The sequence below is a fragment of the Camellia sinensis genome, unplaced genomic scaffold (genome assembly GCF_055761805.1).
Source record: "Camellia sinensis isolate YWXY unplaced genomic scaffold, ASM5576180v1 Unanchor1, whole genome shotgun sequence".
Taxonomy (NCBI): Eukaryota; Viridiplantae; Streptophyta; class Magnoliopsida; order Ericales; family Theaceae; genus Camellia; species Camellia sinensis.
Genome location: NW_028128987.1, coordinates 14,370,016 through 14,387,287, shown reverse-complemented (window position 1 = coordinate 14,387,287; position 17,272 = coordinate 14,370,016).

Sequence of the window (17,272 nt, the reverse complement as noted above, 5' to 3'; positions counted from 1 at the left end):
CATAGCCTAAGAAGTTTCCAGATGATACGCCAAAAGCACACTTAAGAGGATTGAGCTTCAATTTGAACTTTCTCATTCTTTCAAAGGCTGCTTCTAAGTGAAACAGATGTTCCTTCATGGATTGGGATTTAACTACAATGTCATCAATATAACACTCTAAATACCCTCCAATAAGGTCATGAAAGATAGTGTTCATAGCCCTCTGATATGTGGCCTCAGCATTTTTTAGGCCAAATGGTATTTTAACCCATTCGAAGGTCCCAATATTCCCAGGATATCTGAATGTTGTCTTGTGAACATCTTCCTCTGCAATGCATATTTGGTTATAACTAGAGTGCCCATCCATCGTTGATAAAATTTGATGCCCTGCTGAACTGTCCACCAGCAAATCTACTATAGGCATAGGATATTCATCTTTCGGAGTTGCTAGATTTAGGTTTCTAAAATCAATGCATACCCTCATTTTGTCATTCTTCTTAACTACAGGCACAATATTAGATAGCCATTCAACATACCTGGCTGTCCTAATAAAGCTTGCCTTAAGTAGTCTAAGAATTTTTTTCTTAACTTTCTGAATCACTTATGGACCCATTCTTCTTGGTTTTTGTTTGTATGGCTTGAAGTTAGGCTTCATAGGGAGCCTATGTTCCACTAATGACCTATCCAATCCTGGTAGTTCATTATAAGACCATGCGAAAAAATCTTTATATCTCCTCAGAATAGCCAACAACTGGTTCCTGTCAAGTGTATTCAACCAAGCACTTATATAAATGGGTTGTTGTACAGAATCTTCCTCTAAATTTATTTCTTCTAAGGGGTCTTGTATTTGAGCACTTACTGGAGCTCCTTCTTTGACTCCTTCAGGCTTCGAAGCAATCTCATTGCCGTGTTCTATTTCCAGACTCTTTGATTCAACCTCTTTACCCTCCTCCTCATAGACGAAGTCTATCCACAAGGCTTCTTCTTCCTGTATTTCTTGGACTTTTGTTTCTATGTCCAATGCACAGTATTTATCAAGGGCCAAAACTCTGGCTTGTTGCTGCTCCTGCTTGTAGCCAATTATCATGGCTTCTTTCTCTTGCTCCTGCACTTTCTGGATTATTGACTTTATATCCAATATTGAAAACTTAACTAAAGCCAAAGACTTGGCTTCTGGTGCTTTTTCTTGCTGCCTACAACCAGGCATCATTGTCATCTTTAACGACCACCTCATCATCAGCACTCTCCTGGACTAATTGCTTCAGGTGTGTCACTTCCTCATCAGCCGTTACTTCGGCTGAGCCATCATATTTCATCAGTATACTGAGTGGTGTCACTCCCTCAATATACAACTTAGCTTCTGCGAAGGCTATGAAAGGTTTGCATCAATTTCCTCTGTCTCCCCATTACCTAGAGCCATCATTATTTTCTGATGCAAAGAGGAAGGCACACATTTGTTAGTGTGGATCTAATCTCTACCAAGTAAAGCATTGTACTTAACATTACTGTCGATGACGAAGAACGCTGTCATGCAGTCCTTAGTTTCCACACTCTGGTTGATGGGTAGAATTCCCTGGGCCATCTATTTGTCCCCAGCAAAATCAGCAATGGTTGTACTGGTTGGGATTAACCTGGGATTCCCCTTTCCTAGTTTCTTCAAGGAAGATTTCGGTAGTAAGTTCACTGCTGCCCTATTGTCCACTAAGACTCGGTTCAACTGTATCCCACCAAAGAAGGCCTTAATATACAAAGGCTTAACATGTTGTGTCATAGAATCTGAGGGATACTCAAAAGGATACGAGAGGTTAATACTTACCACTTCCTCACTCTCATATTCGGTTTCCATTGGGGTGACCATTCCGAAATTATCTTGTACCACACTCACTTGTGAGTCTTCATTAGAGATTGGAATTGGGTCAATTTCTTGCCCCTCTTGATTTTCATCTTCAGCTTGGAATTCATGCGGTAGTATGTGTACCATGTTCACTGGCACTGAGCCAAATTGGATAACTGGCTGTGTCTGCTTCTCCTTTTGGCCACCTTGTTCAGTCACTCCAGAAGCATCCTCCATGCTGTTCTCTGGTACTTTATCCTTTGAATAGTCTGTCACGACTGGTTTTTCAACCAGAAATGTTTGTTCAACCATGAAGGCTTCGAACATTTCTTCCTCAACCATTTCTTTCTTTTGGCCTAAGCCGACTTCCGTCTCTGCCTCGCTGTTACTTTCCATCAATGCCTTCTCCAATCCCGCTAAACTAGACTTCTCTCCGGCTTTTAGTTCAAAGTGAACTTTGGCCAACTGTTCTCTGCTGCGACCCATTTTGCCTTGTAGTGTGGTTTTGGAGTAAGGTCTGACTTTGGATTCTTCTTTCCTTCTGTCTGTACCAATGAAGAACTCTCACCATTGTCTTTCAGGTCTCGCTGGTACTGAGTGTACCTACGCTGAATTTTTCTCCTTTGTGATCTGGAAATCACGGGAACTATATCTGGTTCCTTTGGTTTTTGGTGCTTAAGCAAGACCCAATTGTTTGGAGCTACCACAGGAGGTTTGACCATCTTACCTTGGTTTCCAGCAACCTCTCTCTGAGTAAACACCTCCCTAGGTTTGTTACTGACCCAACTGTTGAACTGCTTCTTTCCTCCTTCGAAGCTACCTTCGAAGCTGTCTGTGAAGGCCACTTCTTAGCCTTAAGTTCGTGCTTTGGGCCTAACTCAGGCCTTCAATGAAGGTATTCACTTTCTGTCCTGCGTGAAATTGATCTATGGGGCCAATCCCTAGCTTTGATCCCATAAACTGAGCCCTTCTCCAGTCTCTTTTCAGAATGACTGCTCTCCATCCTGTAATAATTAGGTGATCTGGATTCATACAAAGGCCTCTTGCCTTTAAAATGCATTTTATCGGCCGTTGGTTCAACCATTAATGGCTGCTGCCTAACACTAGATGGATATGCCCTTTTATTGTAAGCATTGGTTGGTTTAGGACGTCATTGCACATCATTGTAGTACTGTTTCTCATCAACTGGAAGCCCCTTCAACCACTTGTAACTTAGTCTGCACCTAGGACACATCCTCTGCATTACAGCTGCTTCTAAGGAATCGTCATCCAGTGCTTCTTCCTCAGAGTCTTCCCTCTGGTGTGAGAAACCTTGTCCAATGGCTGGCAAATTTCCAGTGTCTTTCTTGATAGCTGTCTGGTTGGCCACATGCATCTGCACATTGACTTCTTCCAATTCTTTCAAAGACAGGTTCTGAAAATCTGGCATAATGACATTGGCTGCCACCTCTCCAATTTCTGAAAATGGATTACTGTCGATTCCCATGGCCTTTTCAGCTTTGGCTGGGAATTTCAAACTCCCTTTCCGAATTTTTCTTGGATCATGTCTCGAAAAATAACACAGTTTTTAGTCGAATGAGACCAAGAATTATGCCATTTACAATATACTTTCCCTTCAAGTTCATCAAGAGATGGAATTTTAACCCCTTTTGGTAACTTAAGGAAATTGGCCACAAGCAAATGATCAAAGATGTCATCTGCCTTAGTTAAATCGAAAGAGTATTTCCTGTAAAGGTCTTTCTTTTTAAACTGCTGGTCAATTGTTGTATCTTTATGAATCAATGTTTCACAGATCACAGGTTCTTTCCCCACAATCTCTGCTGCATCAATCTTATAGTTAGGATCTTTGTAGTATGTCTTGTATGATGCATTATTTCGATCTTGCTTCTCCTCTAGTAATGCTTTATATCTAGATACTTTGTAAGTCAGTTCCATTAAGTCCCTGAACTCTGTTCAGTCAAACTTCTTTCGAAGCTTAAACTCTAAACCATTTTGAGCCAATCTTACGAATTCTGGCTCTGGTAAAATGACCCTACATTTATTTCGAGCCCTTTTAAATCTGGCAATAAACTGAGTAGCCTTCTCTTCAGGCTTTTGACTCAACCTTGCCAGGTCTGCCATGGAAACCTCTGGCTCCGATTGGAAGAATTGGGCATGAAATGCCTCTTCCATTTGTTGCCAAGTTTGGATTGAGCCAAGTGTAAGGTTAATGTACCATACAAATGCTCCCCCAGTTAGAGAGTTTGGGAACAGTTTTAGCTTCATATAATCATTATTAGTGAATTCACCGCATTGAGCAGCGAACCTAGCGATGTGCTCTACCGTTGACTGGTTTCCGTTCCCATAAAAAAGGGCAAAATCTGGTATCCTAAAACCTCTTGGGTATTCATGTATCCTATCTACCCATTTTGGGTATGGTTTTCTATATACGGGAGTCTGAACCCCCCGAGCCATTGGTCCACACATCTCCCTAACGATGTCAACAATTTGGTCCCTAGGAACCATATTTTGTGCCTGCTGAACCACCGCCAGAGGAACAAACACAGGATTTGGTGGACAAACTTGTGCTTGTAGTCCTCTTGGTCCATAAGGTGGCATGTTTGGGACTGGTTGTCCCTGTGGTGCAGGTTGCTGTTAGGGGTGTGGGTAACCCTTTTGAATTTGTCCTACGAAAGGACCTGCGAAAGGTGCTAGAACTGGTGTTGTGTCTCTTCCATTTGTAGGAAAAACTTCCAACCCCCTCGGGTATAAATTCGAATAAGGGATTAGTAAATCCCCTTGTGCCAGGTATGGCTTCGAACATGGGATTTGGAACTATTCTTATGCCATTTTCTTGTGCTAGACCAGTTCCACCAAATTGCATGGCTTCACTGTTAAGTACTGAGACATTTTGACCTACTACAGGCCTTGGCACAGGTTCGTACCAAGACTGAGGCGATGGTCTTTCATGGTTCTGATTACTAGTTTGACCATTAGAATGTCCATTAACTTGCATAGGCTGTTTATCTCTAGCCAATCTTTGTTGAGGGACATTCGAAATTTCCTCTATGTGTCTTACGTTTGTTAGTTGATGGTTATTCATTCGATCCAAAAAGGATGTTGCCCACCTTTCCATTGTATTCATTAATTGCTGTCCTATTGCATCTATTAAGCCTCCACATGGATTCATAGACTGAGTAGATGGGACAGTGGATGGTCCAATTCCTTGGTCTCGTCCAATATTACAAACATGTGGTATTCGTTCTGAAGTACTCCTCTGTTCGACCATAGGTTCTGATAAAATGAGAGTTTCTACAGGATGTGTTATCACATTATCTTCTGGATTAGGTATCTCTACCTATCCTTCCACGCCTTCTTCCAAGCGTTCATTTTCTCCTTATCTCCTACGTCTAGCCATGTTAAATGATGTCCCACCGGACATGCCAAAAATATGTGTTGGCCTTTTGGCTTTCGAAGGTTGTTGTGGTAATTGCGAGCGTACCAGCAAAGATCAATTAATCCTTACAAAAAATTAATTGCCAACCAATTATCAGACGACTGTGTTTTAGTTCTTTCAACCTCAATAAAGAGGACTTTTACTGGTGGCTTGACTTTGGAGAATTAAACAGATAACAATGAATTGAAGAACAGTCAAAGTATTTCATTAAGATGAAAAGACTTACAATGATCCAAACTCAGCCTCGTAGAGGTTTACAGCAACTCTACTTGAAACTACTCCTATGAAATGAAGTGCAGTGCAAGAATTTTAAAGTACAGTAATGTAAAGAACTGTAAATGTAAAAAACTGTAAATGTAAAGCTGAAAAGAAAAATAAGTAATAAAGACTGGTTTTTTAGATTTGAGTCCGGGATTTTTTCTGGGGCCTTCTCTACTATTTATATTGCTCCAGGATGACCATCGAATTACATTTCCAACCGTCGAACTACTCCTCCATGATCATCGATCATTTTGCCTCAATATTAGCTCCACTACGCCATTACTTGCAATTAAGTTTCCCTCCTAAATTTGAATCTAAAATGCAAGTAACTGTTGAGGCCATGTCACTTTGTATCTCCTTGTTGATCCGCTGCTACTCAAATTTCTTAATAACTAATACTAACTGTCACGTGTACAATCAGGATCGAGGACCTGAATAGTCTTCTTATATTACCCTTATTTCGCCATGCGTCGAATTGTAATTGACTTGTACAAAATATGTAGTTAATACAATCCCACTATTCATGCGAGATAACAAACGTGCCCTATATAACTTCCCAATAAAAAAAGTTTATAATAATAAAAAAATATACTAATATAAATAGATGTTTCCAATATTAAAGGAAAATGACTCGTAGCTCAAATTTTGTGGCTCAAAAGTGGCTCAAATGGCCAAAACGACGTCGTTTAAAACGACGTCGTTTTGGCCATTTGAGCCACTTTTGAGCCACAAAATTTGAGTTAAAACGACGTCATTTTGGCCATTTGAGCCACTTTTGAGCCACAAAATTTGAGCTACGTAGCATTGTCGAATATTAAAATAGCAAATTTGATGATAAATATTAGTTTGTCAATTTTGAAAAAAATTTTAAAAAAAAGTTTATGAAAGTGAATCAACCAGATGCCCTATTGATGGACACTAGACCGAACAGGTGTGGCCCGCAATAAAATCTCGTTGATTTACTATACTAACTAACGTACGCATGCGTGACAACGACACCCGACAACCACACCTTCTTCACCCCAAACGACGACGTCCCACGCTGACCCTAAACGTCCCCACCACCGCCGCGTACATTAGCCCACTCCCCACCTGTCTGCTCCTTTATAAACTAATTTAGCTTTCGTTTGGCAGGTTAAAATAAAGTTTTTTATTAAAATAATCAAAATTAAATAAATAAAATTAAAATTTTAATATTATATTTAAATTATAATTATAATTATTTTATTTTTTATTTCACAAAAATTAAAAAATTCAAAAAAATCTATCCCAAACAAAACTTTTTAACCCCAAACTAAAATAGATAAAAAGCTAAAAAATTAACCCACGTCCCAAAACCCTTAGCTAAAATTTGATGATGAAAGAGGAAGTATAAAAAAAAAGCAAATTACAAATATACTTTTAAAATTTATTTAAAGTACAATTTATATTTTATAATTTTAAAAATTAAATCTCATTAAAATTTATAATTTTATAATAAATGAATTATTTTATTAATAAATTATTAAATTAATTAATAATTTTTAATAATGTCAAAATTTTATTTCAATTAATAATTTAAATGATTTTATAGAGAACAATTACGAATTTTATTTTATAAATTAATACTGTTGAATAAAAAATTCTGATAAACGATATTTATAATTTTTAAAACTATAAAAGATAATTTATATTTTAAATAAATCTTAGAAAAAATAGAAAAATTTACCCATAAATCATATATGGGGGGCATATTGATCTATTTAATTCTAAGAATTTTTTTATGAACCAATTAGTTTTTTTTTTTTTTTGTTTTAAAAAGTTGTATTTATTTAATTTGGTGTCATTTGAGTTTAACTGAATGTCCTTGGATTCATTTTTCTAATTTTCTGATTTGTTTTTGGGATGGAAATGGAAAGGTGAGGTGTGGAAGAGTCTAGGTGAGGTGTGGAAGATTTTTTATGAGGAGATTGATGGCTGAAGTGTTAGTTGTTGAGCATGAAAATCTATATTTCTGTTAATGTGATTTTCTGGTGTTACATTGGAGAGTTACATTAGAGTTCTATGTTTGAAAAAAGTATACTAAGAAAATTTTGCATATTATATTGATTAGAGTATTAAGTTTGGACACAAAAAATTAAGAATTTTTTTTTAAATGTTATATTGTTATGTTTGAAAAAAGAATATGAAGGAATTTTCTAATTACGTTAGAGCATTACGTTTAAGAAAAGTACACGAAGAAGTTTTTTTATGTTACATTGAGTTTTTGTTTGGGAATGAGGTTAACTTTTTGACTTTTTAGTTTAGGTTAAAAAGCCTATTTTGTGATGGACTTTTTAGTTTTTTTAACTTTTGTAAGAGAAAAAATGAAATAACTATTATTTGAATGTAACATTTTGTTTTATTAGTTTTTTAGTTTATTTTATCTTTTTGTAATTAAAATAGGCCTAACTAGTTTGATTGGAGTGTTACATTTGGAAAAAAAAAATACACTAAGAAGTTTTTTCAATATGTTATGTTAATCATATTATTTAATTTTGATGATGTCTAAAATATATTAGTTAATATACATATTATTTGACACAAATTATTATCTTTTTAAAATATATATATTTGTTAAATATTATTTAAATAAAATAATATTATCTTTTTAAAATATATATGTTAAATATTATTTTAAATATTTTCAAAAACTTTACTATTCACTTTTTGAAAAATAGGGTTAATTACTATTCATCTTTTGACAAATCGATTAATTATATTATTTTGACAAAAATGATTATTTTAAATATTTTCAAAAACTATATTATTCACTTTTTGAAAAATAGGGTTAATTACTATTCATCTTTTGACAAATCGATTAATTATATTATTTTGACAAAAATGATTGATTGGTTGTATTATTTTGACAAATTTGATATTTATGGGTTGTCTTATTTTGACAAAATTAATATGGAGTGGTAAAATATATTTTAGTTTAAAATCTCTACAACATATACAATATTTTAAAGAGGACATATATTTTCAGATCCATCATAAATATTATTTATAGAGATTTTTCTGTATGCAAAATTTTGATCAGAACTTATATAACATTATATGCAGAATACATCACGTGCGCTATTAAATTTTTTACATTACATTGATTATATCATATTATAATTAAACAAAGAAGAAAAAGATGGAGTTATATATATATATGTGTATATATATATATATATATATATATTATAAGCTAGATGGAGAAAATTATTTGTTTGTTTGAAAGTTGTGAACTTTGTATTAAAATTGTCTACAAAAATGGTGGCTCCATGTTTGAAATAACAAAAAGAAAAAATCAGTTTTATTTTTTATCTTTTGCTGACTATTCAAAATCAAGGAAGTGTGCTTATGTAAGCGATGACATCAAGAGCGTGCTTATGTAAGCGATGACGTCAGGAGCGTGCTTATGTAAGCGATGACGTCAGGAGCGTGCTTATGTAAGCGATGACGTCAGGAGCGTGCTTATGTAAGCCATGACGTCAGCAAGGAGTGTCCAACGGGTATATTTTTGTGTATAAATAGAGGTGTTGGATGTGGAGAAGAAATCAAGAACTTGAAGAGAAAATATTTCTGTGAGCTCCAAAATTCTGAGTATTCTGCTCTTTCACTTTCAGATCTAAGTCTAGTTTTTGTTCTTACACTTTCATATCTACTCTTTGTGAGAGAATTATTGTAAAAGTGGGTTCAATTACCACTTATTCTTATTCCTTATTTTTGTGAGAGATTTTGTAAGGGTAAGGCATTTATTGTTGAGTGAGGCTCAATAGATAAGAGTAAGCCATGTGCCAAATCCACAAGCTTGGTGGTGTATTTATTCAATTGATAGTAAAGAAATTCTCAAGGAGGTTCCTTGGGGAGTGGACGTAGGCCTGGCGTGCCGAACCACTATAAATCGCAGTGTTTGATTTTCTCTCTCTATCTCTTCTACTTTTATATTGATAATTATTATTCTGTTTGTTTTAATTTATTCAAATTCTGAATATTGTGTTATATTTAATATTGTGAAATTTTTAATAACCCAATTCACCCCCCCTCTTGGGTTGCCTAACTGGGATAACAATTGGTATCAGAGCCTAGACTCTAGTTTTTTTGTGACTTAACCGTCTCAGAGTAGATCATGGCAACCCCTAGTTATTCCTTACCCGAGGGACAAGCATCTAATAGGCCACCTCTATTTAGCGGCACAAATTTCAGTTATTGGAAAACTAGGATGACCATACATATTCAATCTAATGATTATGAATGTTGGAAAATTATTTGTAATGGTCCAAAAATTCCTACCAAAACTATAGATGGACTTAGGGTACCAAAACCTGAAGATGAGTGGGATGAATCAGATACTAGAATGGCCCAAATTAATGTCAAAGCTACAAACATGTTGTACTGTGCTTTAGATGCCAACGAGTTCAATAGAATTTCCACATGTAAAACCGCTAAAGAAATTTGGGACAAGCTTATAGTGACTCATGAGGGAACCGAACAAGTTAAAGAATCTAGAGTCAGTTTGCTAGTCCATAATTATGAACTTTTTAAAATGAAGCCTGAAGAAACTATTCCTCAAATGTTTACTCGTTTTACTGATATTATTAATGGTTTAACTTCTCTTGGCAAAATATATACTAATGCTGAAATTGTAAGAAAAGTGCTTAGGTCATTGCCAAAAAGTTGGGAGACAAAAGTTATTGCCATTACCGAAGCCAAGGATTTATCAAAGCTAAGTCTAGATGAGTTAATGGGATCTCTCTTAACTCATGAGCTCATAATGCAAGAAGGAAAGGAAGAGGAGGACAACAACAAGAAGAAAGGAATAGCTTTCAAATCCACCTCGAAACATCAAGAGGATAAGGAAGATGATTCAGATGAGGATGAGGAAATGGCATTCATCACTAGAAAGTTCCAAAGGTTTGTGAGAAAGAAACAAGGTGTACGAAATTTTTTCAGAAAAGACTTCAACAACAGGGATTTTCAAAGAGGAGAAAATCACAAAAAATCAGAAGTAACCTGCTATGAATGCAACAAACCTGGACACTACAAATCAGAATGTCCAGAACTTAAGAAAAAATTCAAGAAAGACAAAAAGAAAGCTATGATTGCAGCATGGGGAGAAGATAGTGATGAAAGCGACACAGAAACCGAAGTTTGCAAAAACGAGGTTGCTAACCTATGTTTAATGGCACTTGGAAATGAAAATGAGGTAAATGACGAATCCTTTACATTTGATGAATTACAATTAGCTTTTGATGAATTACATGCAGAATTTAAGAAACTTAGTTTGAAAAATAATTGTCAAAAGAAAGTAATTTCAAGTTTATCAAAAGAAAATGAATCATTGACTTCCAAGATAAATGCTTTAGAAAATGAAGCCATGAAAATGAAAAAGGAAAATGAGATTTTAACTCAAAAAGAGTCTTCAATTTCTGAAAAACATTTAGTTGTATTGCAAAAAGAAAACGAGTCTTTAAAAAATGAGCAAATTATTTTAAAAGAAAATATTGAAGACTTGAAAACTACTCTTTCAAAGTTCACTCAAGGTAGAGAGACTTTAGATAAAATTCTTAAAAATCAAAACCGTACTTTTGGTAGAGCCGGAATTGGATATAAACCTTTTTCAAAAGTAAAAACTGCCAAAAATGGTTTTGTATATGCATCTTCTAATCACTCTCATCTCACATGTCATTTTTGTGGAACAAAAGGTCATATTTCACCTTCATGTCCTATTAAAAGAAATCCTTTTGCTAAAATAAAAAAGATGTGGGTTCCTAAGGATATCTCAAGGGTATCAAATTCTAACTTTTATGGACCCAAGAAAAAATGGGTACCAATAGAGAAATCGAATTTTTGTAGGTATGTTTCAAGACAAAATCCAGTAACGATAGATGGTATCTCGACAGTGCATGTTCGAGGCACATGACTGGAAATAAAGCTATGTTCGCCACACTCCAACCAAAGGATGGCGGATATGTGACTTTTGGCGACAATAGCAAGGGTAAAATCATTGGTGTAGGAAGTATTGGTAAAAATCCCTCTCCTATTATTGAAAATGTTTTATTTGTTGAAGGTTTAAAACATAACTTGCTTAGTATTAGTCAATTATGTGATAAAGGTTATAGAGTTATTTTTGAGAAAACTCATTGCACTATTGAAAATACCTTAGAAAACAAAACTTTATTTGTAGGTTATAGACATGAGAATGTATATGTGTTTGATTTACATGATTTATCTTCTCATTTTAACATTAAATGTTTATCTGCTATAAATGATAATGGTTGGCTTTGGCATAGAAGATTAGGACATGCTCATTTTGATTTAATTTCCAAGCTTTCAAAAAATGAGTTAGTCATAGGTTTACCAAAAATTGTTTTTGAAAAAGATAAACTTTGTGATGCATGTCAATTTGGAAAACAAACTAGAATTTCTTTTAAATCCAAAAATATCGTTTCAACTACTAGACCGCTTCAACTCTTGCATATTGATCTATTCGGACCATCTAGAACATTAAGTTTAGGAGGAAAATCTTATGCCCTTGTTTGTGTTGATGATTACACTAGATATACATGGGTATTATTTTTAGCACACAAAAATGAAGCTTTTTATAATTTCTCAAAACTTTGTAAAAGAATTCAAAATGAGAAAAATCTTAATATTTGTAGTATTAGAAGTGACCATGGTAGAGAATTTGAAAATGATGATTTTATTAAGTTTTGTGATGACTTAGGAATAGATCATAATTTCTCAGCCCCTAGGACTCCTCAACAAAACGGTGTGGTTGAAAGAAAAAATAGAACTCTTGAAGAAATGGCTCGTACTATGCTTTGTGAAAATAATTTGCCTAAATATTTTTGGGCGGAAGCTGTAAACACTGCATGCTATGTTATAAACCGTGCCATGATTAGACCTATTCTTAAAAAAACTCCTTACGAACTTTGGAAAGGTAGAAAACCTAATATTAGTCACTTGCGTGCTTTTGGTTGTAAATGCTTTGTATTAAATAACAATAAAGATAACTTAGGAAAATTTGATGCTAAATCGGATGAAGCTATATTTCTTGGTTATTCTATGTCTAGTAAAGCTTATAGAGTATTCAATAAAAGAACTCTACTTGTTGAAGAATCTGTGCATGTTGTTTTTGATGAATCTAACGATATTATTTCCAAGAATCTTGTAAGTAATGATATTGTAGAAAATCAACCAAGCATGGAAAGCATTTACAAAAAGGAAAATGAAGAAAATCCATTACGCAAACATGACGAAGAAATGACAATGGAGAAACTTCAAGAAATATATGCTCTTCCAGAAAATGACTCAAATCTACCTAAAGAATGGAAGTATGCTCATGGCCACCCTAAAGACCTCATCATAGGTGATGCGGCGGAAGGTATAAAAACTCGTTCCTCTGTTAGAAATATTTGTGGTAACTTAGCATTTGTTTCACAAATTGAACCAAAATCATTTTTAGAAGCTGAAAATGATGAAAACTGGATTTTAGCAATGCAAGAAGAATTAAATCAATTTGAAAGAAATGAAGTTTGGTTTTTGACCCCTCGACCTAAGGATCATCCCGTTATTGGTACAAAATGGGTTTTTCGAAATAAAATGGACGAATCTGGAGTTGTTACTAGAAATAAAGCTAGATTAGTAGCTCAAGGCTATAATCAAGAAGAGGGAATTGATTTTGATGAAACTTTTGCACCAGTTGCTAGACTTGAAGCTATTAGAATGTTACTTGCTTTTGCGTGTTTTAAAGATTTTAAATTATATCAAATGGATGTTAAAAGTGCTTTTTTAAATGGGTACATTTCGGAGGAAGTCTATGTTGAACAACCTCCCGGTTTTGAAAATCATAAATACCCGGATCATGTTTTCAAACTTTCAAAAGCCTTATATGGCTTGAAACAAGCTCCTAGAGCATGGTATGAAAGATTGAGTAATTTTCTACTTGACAAAGGTTTTTGTAGAGGAAAAATTGATACAACACTTTTTATAAAAATCAAAAAGGAAGATATGCTAATCGTTCAAATTTATGTTGATGATATCATTTTTGGTGCTACTAATGAAAATTTGTGCAAAGAGTTTGCTAAAGACATGCAGGGTGAGTTTGAAATGAGTATGATGGGGGAATTAAATTACTTCCTTGGTCTACAAATTAAACAAACTAATGATGGAATCCATTTAAATCAAACGAAATATATCAAAGATCTACTCAAAAGGTTTGAAATGGAATCATCAAAGCCTGCAGCAACTCCAATGAGCACATCGATAAAAATCGACAAAGATGAGCAAGGTAAACCCGTAGATGAGAAGAAATATCGAGGTATGATTGGTTCTTTACTTTATCTTACTGCAAGTAGGCCCGACATAATGTTTAGTGTTTGTATGTGTGCACGTTTTCAATCCGCACCGAAAGAGTCACACATCACCGCAGTCAAACGCATTTTTAGATATCTTGTCGGCACTCAAAATTTGGGATTATGGTATCCTAAGGGAACCACCTTTGAACTTTTTGGTTACTCAGATGCCGACTTTGCGGGATGTAGACTTGACCGAAAAAGCACTAGTGGCACTTGTCATTTTCTTGGACACTCACTCACCTCTTGGTTTTGCAAAAAACAAAACTCAGTGGCTTTGTCAACTGCTGAAGCAGAATACATTGCCGCCGCTGGGTGTTGTGCACAATTGCTTTGGATGAAACAACAACTTCAAGATTTTGGACTTCACTATGATCATATTCCTATAAAATGTGACAACACAAGTGCTATTAGCCTTTCAAAAAATCCTATTCAGCACTCACGCACTAAACACATTGAAATAAGGCATCATTTTCTGAGAGATCATGTACTCAAAGGTGACATTGAACTCGAATTTGTGCCTACAAATTGTCAATTAGCTGACATATTTACCAAGCCTCTAAATGAAGAACAATTTTGTTATATTAGAACAGAACTTGGTATGATGAATACTCCAATATAATGTTTGTATTAAAAAATAATTTTTTAATAATTAAATAAAATAAATATTGTAATAATAATTATTATTATAAAAAATAATAACCATAATAATAATATACATATATTTATATATATAATTTTTCTCTCTCTCTCTTCCGTTCCGTCTCTATCTCTCACCCACTCTCTCCCTTAGTCTCTCTTTTTCTCCTTCTCTTGCTGTCTCGCTCTCCCCTTCTTCCTCTACCCTTAGCCGACTCCATCTCCACCCTCACCATAGCCTACAACCAACTCCACCATCCACAAAATCATCGATCACTTTCATCACTATCACCATCCATCCAAATCCCTCACTAATCTTCCAAACTCCATCACTTCTCCACCCGAAATCTGCATCACCATCTTCACCGATTCATCAAGTTCCATCACCGATCCATCAAGATCCGTGACTGATCCATCAAGATCCATTGCCGATCTACAAAAATTCGTCACCGATCTACCCAATCTTCTCAATTTCTTCCGTTCATCAAGGTTATCACCGATCAACATGTTAAAATTTTTGTTGCACTGTGTTGTATTTTTTTACTTGTTATATGTGCTCCAAATTTTCTTGGATTTAATATTGGTTGCTTCTACCTTGATTGAAGTATTTGTTTTTATTTTTATTTTCTCCTTTTTTGCTAGTGCACTTGGTGTAGTTGTCTATGGCCAGATCTTAAGGGCCTTTGGTGTCATAGATTGGTAATTTATTTCTTCAATTTTATGAAATTTCTAGTGCATTAACTCAGGGGGAGACTCATATTTTGAGATTAACAATCCTTATACAAATATATATATATATATATAAAGGGCATGTGTATATTCTGTGCATAATTTTAGGGGGAGTATATATACATTTTTTTTTATCTGCCATACTCTTTATCTGCACCAACAAACAATTTTTTTGTGCAAAGTCAAAATTTAAAAAAATATATATATATATAATAATAATAAATAAATAAAGGAAGAAATGCTCACAATTTTATTTCAGAAAAAGAAAATATTACTCGATTCCAGGTACATTTTCAGAAGGTTTCACAGATTTTTTCTTTTTCACTTCTCTCAACAATTTTTCATGAGCCTCTGTTACATGCCTCTCTCTATTTTCGATTTCTGTGAGTCTTGGCATTATCACCGTTGCATAATACTGCACTGCATTCTCCAACTGTGCATTTTTTCTTTTTAGCTCTTTCTTCTCCTTACCCATTTTCACTACTTGTTGTTTTAACAAGCACATCTCATCTCTCCATTGCTGATTTTCTTGTACTCTTGCTTGTAATCGTCGCGCCATATTGGAAACTGCAGTCATGGCCTGTGTACTAAGAGCCATAGTGTGATTAATAGCATCGAAATCATTTCGATTGCCAATACCACTAGAACCCTCATTTACAGGCATAGCATGTGCCTGCGTCACTGGTATTCTCTCATTTGCCTGCATTACAGGCACCTCATGCAGGTCCGACTCATTGATAGCCAAGGTAAGGAATGACATGATTACAAAAGAAGCTAAAACAAATTTTTCTCTCAAAACACTTGATGATTTTGTATCTTTGCCTCTGATCTGTGTCACTTTTTATACACTCCATTGCTCCATTCCTCGATGCATATCTGCTATCTCTGCTCAAATCTTTTGTTTGTCCATACTTCCTGCGCTCGAGATGCTCCAAAATCCCCACAATGATTCCGACAAGACAGCCGGCCCCTTATTTTATTTTTGGCCACCCAGATTATTGTATCCACTGTGTTTGTTTCTTATCTTCATCTTTATTTTGATGATGTCAAAGGGGGAGAAAAAATATGATTTTGAAAATTATATGTTGCAGGGTTACCATTATCAAAATTATATGTCGCAGGGTTGTCAAATATTTTGTCAAATTTATTTTGTGTCAAATCCATACAAATATTGCCATCATCAAAAAGGGGGAGATTGTTAATCATATTATTTAATTTTGATGATGTCTAAAATATATTAGTTAATATACATATTATTTGACACAAATTATTATCTTTTTAAAATATATATATTTGTTAAATATTATTTAAATAAAATAATATTATCTTTTTAAAATATATATGTTAAATATTATTTTAAATATTTTCAAAAACTTTACTATTCACTTTTTGAAAAATAGGGTTAATTACTATTCATCTTTTGACAAATCGATTAATTATATTATTTTGACAAAAATGATTATTTTAAATATTTTCAAAAACTATATTATTCACTTTTTGAAAAATAGGGTTAATTACTATTCATCTTTTGACAAATCGATTAATTATATTATTTTGACAAAAATGATTGATTGGTTGTATTATTTTGACAAATTTGATATTTATGGGTTGTCTTATTTTGACAAAATTAATATGGAGTGGTAAAATATATTTTAGTTTAAAATCTCTACAACATATACAATATTTTAAAGAGGACATATATTTTCAGATCCATCATAAATATTATTTATAGAGATTTTTCTGTATGCAAAATTTTGATCAGAACTTATATAACATTATATGCAGAATACATCACGTGCGCTATTAAATTTTTTACATTACATTGATTATATCATATTATAATTAAACAAAGAAGAAAAAGATGGAGTTATATATATATATGTGTATATATATATATATATATATATTATAAGCTAGATGGAGAAAATTATTTGTTTGTTTGAAAGTTGTGAACTTTGTATTAAAATTGTCTACAAAAATGGTGGCTCCATGTTTGAAATAACAAAAAGAAAAAATCAGTTTTATTTT